The sequence below is a fragment of the Ischnura elegans genome, chromosome 10 (assembly GCF_921293095.1).
Source record: "Ischnura elegans chromosome 10, ioIscEleg1.1, whole genome shotgun sequence".
Taxonomy (NCBI): domain Eukaryota; kingdom Metazoa; phylum Arthropoda; class Insecta; order Odonata; family Coenagrionidae; genus Ischnura; species Ischnura elegans.
This window is the reverse complement of record NC_060255.1, coordinates 106,741,644-106,751,854: the sequence shown is the minus strand read 5'-3', so window position 1 is coordinate 106,751,854 and position 10,211 is coordinate 106,741,644.

Genomic DNA, 10,211 nt, shown 5'->3' with positions numbered 1-10,211 from the left:
CTTCAAAAGTCAATTAACTTCATGGAGTCGAGATGTGTATGACCTTCTTTGACCTTGAGAGGTCAATGACCATCTTGGAGCTTAAAAGGACCATCGTAGAGACAATAAGTAAATGAAATTCATTGACCTTTAAATGTCAATGACCTTCAGTGACCTTGAAAGCTAATTAACCTTGTTTGACCCTGAAACGTCAATTACCTTCGTGGAGCTTAAAAGGGATCATCGTGGAGACGAGAAGTAATTGGCCTCTAATGCCCTTGAGAGCTCTATGACCTTGTTTGACTTTGAAAATTCAATTACTGTTAGCAGTCCGGATGCATATGACCTAATTTGACCTCTAAATGGCGTTCGTGGGGTCAAGAAATAAAGGATTATCTTTGACCTTGTTAACTCGATGACCTTCAATGACCTTGACATGTCATTGACCTTGTTTAACATTGAAATGTCAATGACCTTGGTGAAGTAGGGAAGCAAATGACCTAAATTGACCTTGAAAGTTCAATTACCTTCGTGGAGTCGAGGTGTATATTATTTCCTTTGACCTTGCAAGGTCAATGACCTTCGTGGAGCTTAAACAGTGAATGGCCATCGTAGAGACGAGAAGTAAAAGACCTTTATTACCTTGAATGGTCAATGACCTGCAATGACCTTGAAAGTCCTAGGAACTCATTTGACCTTGAAAGGTCAATGACCTTGGTTTATTCTGGATGCAGATGACCTTATTTGACCTTGAAAATTCAATTAAGTTCAATTTTGATCTTCGTGGACTCGAGAAGTAAATGACAATATTTGAACATGAAAAGTAAATAACCTTAAATGACCTTGAAAAGTAATTGACCTTGTTTGACATTGAACGGTCAAGACCTTTGTGAAGTCGGGAAGCACATGACCTAATTTGACCTTCAAAGTCCAATTAACCTTCGTGGAGTATATTTATGGCCTTCTTTGACCTTAAAAGGTCAATGACCTTCGTGATGTGGAGATGTCAATGACCTTATTTGACCCTCTGTCTTTTGTGGAGTCGAAAAGTGTATGAACTTCACTGGCCTTGTAATGTCAATGACCTTCGTAAAGTCGCGATGATAATAAGCTTCTTTGACCTTGAAAGACCAATGACCATGGTAGAGTCTAGAAGTAAATGAACTTCGTGGAGCTTGAAAGGTCAATGACAATCGTGGAGTCGAAAAGTAAATGACTTTCGTTGAGCTTGAAAGGTCAATTTTTTTCGTAGAGGTGAGAAGGAAATGACCTTTCGACCTTAAAAGGTCAATGATCTTCGTGTTGTCGAGATGTAAGTGACCTTCTTTTACCTTGAAAGATTTACCTTCCCGACGTTATGTGGTCAATGACCTTTTTATAGTTAGAAAGGTGAAGGAAATGACACTACTTAAAAAATTTGATCTTTATAAGCGCGATTTGGAACAAAATAAGAAAAATAAGAAATTTTACTCTAAGAGTCAATTTTTTTCCTATAAACACGATTTGTGTACAAAGTAAGAAAAATGTAAAATGGCACTCCGGAACATAATATTTTTCTATAAACACTATCTCAGTACCCTCTGTGAAAAATGAAAAATTACACTTCTTAGATGCTATCTAGATATGGTATCAGAACAAAGCGAGAAAATTACTACTGACAAATCAAAATTAAATATTTTAGCTAAAAAAAGAGTATCTATGAAGAGAAAGATAATGCGAATTTTAATCCAGAAATGAATTTACATAAATTAAACACGATAAGTTTTAAGAAAAAGTTAAAATGACACTCCAGATTTAAGTATTTTCCTATAGTAAAGACTTCAGTAGAAATTAAGAAAAATGCGTTAAGGCACTCAAAAAATGATTTATTTCTATAAACTCCATTTCATCTGAAAGTGTGGAAAATGCGATAAGACAATCCAAACGTATTTTTTGCTATAAACACGATTTAGGTACCAAGTAAGAAAAAAGTGAAATGGCACTCCAGAACATAATATTTTTCTAATCTAATAACACGATTTCTAATCTATATCTAATAACACGATTTCATAACTATATGAGAAAAATGAAAAATGATGCTACTTAGATGCTAATACCACATCTGTTGGTTTAAATATGATTTCAGAACAAAATGAGAAAATTACTAATGACACTTCGAAAGTAAATATTTTCGTAAAAAAACAGGATTTCTGTGAACAGCAAGAAAATGCGGAATTTTAATCCAGAAATAAATTTATTTAAAAGAAATACGATTTCAGTACAACGTAAGAAAAAGTTAAAATGACATTTCAGATATGATTATTTTCTTATAATAATGATTTCAGTAGATTTTAAGAAAAATGCAAAAAGACACTCGAAAAGTGATTTTTTCTATTACAATGATGTCAGCAGGTAGTAAGAAAAATGCGATATTTCATTCCAGACGTGAATTTTGTTGCTAAGAACACGATTTCAGCGGAAAGTAAGAAAATACGAAATGATCCTCAGGAAGTAAATTTTTTGTCTATAAACACATCTGCAGAATAAAATAATAAATATATGAAAAAACACCGTACTTATATAATTTTGTAGTCTTTGTAACGATTTCAGAACTAAGTAAGAAAAGGCAAAAAAACTTCGTGGAGTCGAAATGTTAATGTCCTTCCTTGAAAGGTCCATGACCTTCTATGACCTTGAAAGGTCAAGGACCTTCGTTGAGATGGAAAGGTCAATGACCTAAACATAATCCAGATGCATATGATCTAATTTTACCTTGAAAAGTGAATGACATTCATGGATTCGAGATATCAATGACCTTCTTTGATCTATAAAGGTGAATAACCTTGGAGGAGTCGAGATGTGTATGGCTTTCTTTGACCTTGAAAGGACAATGACCTTTGGGGAGTTTAAAAGGTCAATGATCATCTTAGAGACGAGAAATAAATGACCAACTTTGACCTTGAAAGGTCAATGACCACGTTTGACCTTGAATGGTCAATGACCTACAATGGCCTTGAAAGCTCTATGGCCTTGTTTGACCTTGAAAGTTGAATAACCTTGGTGAGGTCGGGATGCATATGACCTAATTTGACCTTGAATTTAACTTCATGGAGTCGAATAGTCAATGACCATATTCGTCCTTGAAAAGTCAATGACCTTTTTAGACATTGAAAGATGAATGACATAAGTGAAATTGAGAAGCATATTACCTAAATTGACCTTGAAAGTTCAATGACCGTCGTGTATTTTATAAGGTTGATGATCATCTTAGAGACGAGAAAGAGAAAGAAAAAAATCTTCTATGACCTTGAAAGGCGAATGACCTCCTTTGACCTTGAAAGGTCAATGATCCTCAATGACCTTTAAAGTTCAATGAAGTTGTTTGACCTTGGAAGATTAAAGACCTTTAATGATCTTGAAAGCTTAGTTACCTTTTTTGACCTTGATAGCTCTATGATATTGTTTGACATTTAAAGGTCAATGACATTCGTAAAGCTTAAAAGGTCAACGATCATAGTAGAGACGATAAGTAAATGACCTTCATTGACCTTGATAGCTCTATGATATTGTTTGTCATTTAAAGGTCAATGACCTTCGTAAAGCTTAAAAGCTCAACGATCATAGTAGAGACGATAAGTAAATGACCTTCCTTGACCTTGAAAGGTCAATGACCTTCTAAGGTGAAATGCATTCAATGACCTTGAAAGGTCAACGACATTCAATGACATTGAAAGTTATATGACTTTATTTGACCTTGAAATGTCAATGACCTTGGTGTAGTCGGGATGCATGTGACGTAATTTTAACCTGGAACTGCCCTTCGTGGAGTCGAGAAGTAAATGACTTTCTTTGACCTTGAAAAGTCCAATACATTCAATGACAATGATAGGTCAATGAAATCAGAACAAAGTGAGAAAATTACTAATGACACTTCAAAAGTATATATTTTCGCTATTAAGATGATTTCAGTGAATAGTAAGAAAATGCGGAATTATAATGCAGAAATGAATTTATTTCAAGTAAACACGATTTCAGTACACAGTAAGAAAAGGTTAAAATGACATTCCAGAAATAAATATTTTTTCTACAATAAAGATTTCGGTAGAAATGAATAAATGCGATAACAACCTCAAAAAGAGATTTTTTTCTATGAACGCCATTTGAGCTGAAAGTAAGAAAAATGCGATAAGACAGTCCAAAAGTTATTTCTGTAAACACGAATTAAGCAGTAAATAAGAAAAATGCGATATTGCAATGCAGACGCGAATTTATGCTCACAATATGATTTCTGTAGAAAGTAAGACAAATACGAATTGAACTCCAGAAGTGAATTTGTGTCTATAAACATTACTTCAGAAGAAAATTAGAAAAGCACAATATGACACTTGACAAAGTAAATAAAGGGAAAAACTTCGTTGAGTCGACATGTTAGCGACCTTCCTTGACATTGAAAGGTCAATGACCTTCAATGACCTTGAGAGGTCAATGACGTTTTTTTGACCTTCATAAGCCAATGACCTTCAATGACCTTGAAAGCTTAATAACCTTTTTGAACTTGGAAGGTCATTGACCTTCAAAGACCTTGAAAGCTGTATGATCTTTTTTCACCTTTACAGGTGAATGTCCTTCGTGGAGCTTAAAAGGTCACTCATTATCGTAGAAACGAGAAGTGAAAGACCTTCCTTACCTTGAAAGGTCAATGACCTTTTGACCTTGAAAAGTGATAGACCATCTTGGATTCCAGATGACAATGACCTTTTTTAACCTTGAAAGGTCAATAACCTTAATGGATTCGAGATGTGCATGTCCTTCTTTGACCTTGAAAGGTGTGACCTTCGTGGAGTTGAGATAAAAATGACCTTCATTGACCTTGAAAGAACAATGACCGTCGTGGAGTTGGAAAGGTAAATGACCATCGAAGAGTCGAGAAGTAAATGACCTTCTTTGACCTTGAAACGTCAATGAGCTTCAATCATCTTGCGAGGTCGAGCATCCTATTTGACCTTGAAAGGTCAATGATCCTCACTGAACTTGACAGCTCAATCTCCTTGTTTGACATTGAAAGGTCATTGACCTTAGTGTAGTAGGGATGCACATGACCTAAATTGACTTTGAATAGTCAATGAACTTCGTGGATTCCAGATGGTTATGACCTTCTTCGGCCTTGAAATTTCAATGATCTTCGTGGAGTCGTGATGTATATTACCTTCTTTGACCTTATAATGTCAATGACCTTTTGAAGTCGAGATGACAATCACCTTCTTTGACGTTGAAAGGTGAATGACCTTAGTGTAGCTTTTTATTCGTGGAGTAGTAGTAGTGGATATTTTAAGCGTGGAGTCGAAAAGTAAATGAATTTCGTTGAGCTTGAAAGTTAAATGACCTTCGTCGAATCAAAATGTCAATTACCTACTTTTACTTTGAAAGCTAAATGACCTTCATAACCTTATGAGGTCAATGACCTTCTTATAGTTTGAAAGGTGAAGGAATCGACAATACTTAAATAATATCGTCACTTTAAGCGCGATTAGGAACAAAATTTAAAAAATGCAAAATAATACTCCAAAGGTGAATTTTTTTGCAATGATCACGATTTGTGTACAAAGTAAGAAAAATGTGAAATGATACTCCCGAACATAATATTTTTCTAATAACATGAAATCAGTGAAAAAATGAACATCAGTGAAAAATGAAAAATTACACTTCTTTGATGCTAATACCACATCTTAATATAATTTCAGAACAAAGTGAGAAAATACTAATGAAACATCAAAAGTAAATATTTCAAGTCAATTTTAAAATTTTTCCATTTTGAGTAGTGAATTCGCATTTGTAAAAAGAATATTTATATCCAAGTCACATTTTTCGTTTTTTCACTTTGAGTTTTGAATTCGAGTTTGTAAAAGAATATTGATATCAAAGTCACTTTTTTAATTTTTTTCTTTCCGAGTAGAATCGCGTTTGCACATAAATATTCATGTCCAACTAGTATTTTTAGTTTATTCAATTTGAATAGTGAATCGCGTTTGTAACAAAATAATCATATCCACATCACATTTTTAATTTTTTCACTGTAAGTAGACACTCCGAAAGTGATTTTTTCTAGTAACGCCATTTCAGCTGAAAGTAAGAGAAATGCGATAAGACAAACCAAAATTTTTTTCTATGAACACGATATCAGCTGAAAGCAAGAAAAATGCGACATTGCATTCCAATCGTGAACGTTGTTGCTATGAACACGATTTCTGTAGAAAGTAAGACAAATACAAAATGAACTTCCAGAAGTGAACAAGGGCAATGACCTTCTTGAAATTCGAAACGCAAGTGAAATTACACTACTTAAATATTTTTGTTCCTATAAGCACTAATTGGCACAAATTAGGAAAAATACGAAATTATACTCCAGAAGTGAATTATTGGAGTTGAGACGTTAATCACCTTCTTTGACCATATACACGATTTCAGCAGAATGTATAAAAAATTTGCATTCCTGAGGTGAATTTTTTGCTCTAAACGCGATTACTATACAATTTTGGAAAAATGAAAAATTACACTACATAGTTGCTACTTCTACTTTATGGGTTTAATCATCATTTTAGAGCAAGGTAAAAAAGAACAAAATGACTCTTCAGACGCGAATATTTTTGCTCTCAATAGGATTTTTGTTTATAGTAAAAAAATGCTGAATTTTACTCCAGAAGTGATTTTTTTTCCTATGCACACTATTTCGGCACAAAGTAAGAAATACTTAAAATGACACTTTGAAGTGATTATTTTTGCTATAGACACGATTTCAGTACAAAGTAAGGAAAAAGGCGGAAACACACTCCGAAAGTGATTTTTTAGCTATAAACACGATTTCAGCGCAATGTAAGAAAAACAAGAATATGCACATCTGAAGTGAACTTTTTGCTTAAAACACGATTTCAGTACAGAGTAAAAAAATAAAAAATTGAACTACAACTTTTTAGGGTTTAAATACGATTTTAGAACGAAGTAAGAAAAGAACGGAATGACTCTTCAGAAGTGAATATTTTTGCTCTAAAGGGGTTTTCTGTGTTAACTAAGAAAATGCGGAATTTTCTCCAGAAATGATTTTTTTCCTTTGCACACGATTTCAGTACAAAGAAATATTTTAAATGACACTTCAGAAGTGAATATTTCTGTTACGATCAAGATTTCAGTACGAAGCAAGAAAAATGCGAAAACACTCCAAAAGTGAATTTTTTTCAATGAACACGATTTTAGCAGGAGGTAAGGAAAATGTAAAATTACAATCCAGAAGTGAATTTTGTGTCTATGGATACGATTTCAATAAAAAGTAAGAAAAATACGAAATGAAACTCCAGAAATGAATTTTGTTGCTGTAATCGTGATTTCAGTAAAATGTAGGAAAATACTAAATGATACTCCACAAGTGAATTTTGCGTCTATAAACACGACTTCAGAAGAAATTAAAAAAAAACGAAATGACACTACTTACCTTCGGAGCATTTAACACGACTTCAGAACCAAGTAAAAAAGGACTTCGTGGAGTTGAGACGTCAATGACCTTCTTTGACCTTGAAAGGTGAATGTCAATGAATGTGAGAGGTCTATGAAAGTGGAAAGTCAATGACTTGCAATGACCTTTAAAGTTCAATGACCATGCTTGACCTTGAAAGGTGAATGACCTTCACTGACCTTGAAAGCCCAATAACATTTTTTGACCTTGAAAGCTATGTGTCCTTGTTTTACGTTTAAAGGTCAATGACTTTCGTGGAGCTTATAAGTTCAATAATCGTCGTAGAGACGAGACGGGAGAGACGATAAGACACTCCAAAAGTGATTTTTTCTAGTAACGCCATATCAGCTGAAAGTAAGAGAAATGCGATAAGACAAACCAACATTTTTTTCTATGAACACGATATCAGCTGAAAGTAAGAAAAATGCGATATTGCATTCCAAACGTGAACGTTGTTGCTATGTACACGATTTCTGTAGAAAGTAAGACAAATACAAAATGAACTTCCAGAAGTGAACAAGGGAAGTGACCTTCTTGAAATTCGAAACGCAAGTGAAATTACACTACTTAAATATTTTTGTTCCTATAAGTGCTAATTGGCACAAATTAGGAAAAATACGAAATTATACTCCAGAAGTGAATTATTGGAGTTGAGACGTTAATCACCTTATTTGACCATAAACACGATTTCAGCAGAATGTATAAAAAATTTGCATTCCTGAGGTGAATTTTTTGCTCTAAACGCGATTACTATACAATTTTGGAAAAATGAAAAATTACACTACATAGTTGCTACTTCTACTTTATGGGTTTAATCTGCAATCAGCATAGAACAAGGTAAGAAAATAACAAAATGACTCTTCAGACGCGAATATTTTTGCTAGCAATAGGATTTTAGTTTATAGTCAGAAAATGCGGAATTTTACTCCAGAAATGATTTTTTTCCTATTCACGCTATTTCACGACAAAGTATGAAATACTTAAAATGACACTCTGAAGTGAATATTTTTGCTATAGACACGATTTCAGTACAATGTAAGGAAAAAGGCGGGAACACACTCCGAAAGTGATTTTTTTTCTATTAACACGAATTTAGCAGGAAGTTACGAAAATGTAAATTGACATTTCAGAAGTGAAATTTGTTTCTGTGAATTAGATTTCAATGAAAAGAAAGAAAAATACGAAATGGATGTCCAGAAATGATTTTTGTTGTTATAAATACGATTCCAGTAGAAAGTAATACGAAATGAAACTCCAGAAATGAATTTTGTGTAAATAATCATACTTCAGAAGAAAATAAGTTAAATACGAAATGGCACTACTTACCTTATTTTTAGCATTCAACACTTTTGAAATTTCAGAACAAGGTAAAATGGGCAAATACCTTCATAACTCGATATGTCAATGACCTTCTTTGAGGTGGAAAGGTCAATGACCTTCGTTGAGCATGAACAGTCAATGACCTTCGATGAGTTTTAAATGTCAATGACGTTTGTGGAGTCGAGACCTTCTTTGACCTTGAAAGTCAAATGACCTTCGTGTAGTCGAGATGACAACATTGTTCTTTGACCTTGAATGGTCAATGACCTTGATATGTCAATGACGTTCGTGGAACTTAAAAGGTCAATGCCCTTCGTGGAGTGGAGATGATTTAAAATGGTCTTGAATGGTCAATGACCTTCGTCGAGGTGAAATTTCAATTTCCTTCTATGACCTTGAATTGTCAACGACCTTCGTGGAGTCGAGTTGTCAATGACCTTTTTTCACCTTGAAAGGTCAAGGACCTTTGTGGGGTCGAGATGTGCTTCTTTGATTTTGCAATGTCAATGACCTTATTAGAGTCGAGATGTCAATGACATTCGTGGAGCTTGAAAGGTATATTACCTTGGGTGATTCGATATGTCAATGACCTTCTTTGACCTTGAAGGGTCAATGACGTTCGTGAAGTCGAGATGTCTATGACCTTTGACCTTCAAAGGTAATTGAGTTTCATGACGTTAAGAGGGTAATGACCTTCTTGAAGTTTAAAAGGTAAGGGAAATGACACTTTTTAAATATTTTTGTTGCTATAGGCGCGATTAGGCACAAATTATGAAAAATACGAAATTAAATACCAGAAGTGAATTTTTTGCTATAAACACGATTTCAGCGCAATGTAAGAAAAACAAGAAAATGCACATCTGAAGTGAATTTTTTGCTTTCAACATGATTTCAGTACAGAGTAAAAAATGAAAAATTACACTAAACTACAACTTTTTTGGGTTTAAATAGAACAAAGTAAGAAAAGAACGGAATGACTCTTCAGAAGTGAATATTTTTGCTCTAAAGAGGTTTTCTGTGTTAACTAAGAAAATGCGGAATTTTCTCCAGAAATGATTTTTTTCCTTTGCACACGATTTCAGTACATAGAAATATTTTAAATGACACTTCAGAAGTGAATATTTCTGTTACGATCAAGATTTCAGTACGAAGCAAGAAAAATGCGAAAACACTCCAAAAGTGAATTTTTTTCAATGAACACGATTTTAGCAGGAGGTAAGGAAAATGTAAAATTACAATCCAGAAGTGAATTTTGTGTCTATGGATACGATTTCAATAAAAAGTAAGAAAAATACGAAATGAAACTCCAGAAATGAATTTTGTTGCTGTAATCGTGATTTCAGTAAAATGTAGGAAAATACTAAATGATACTCCACAAGTGAATTTTGCGTCTATAAACACGACTTCAGAAGAAATTAAAAAAAAAAAA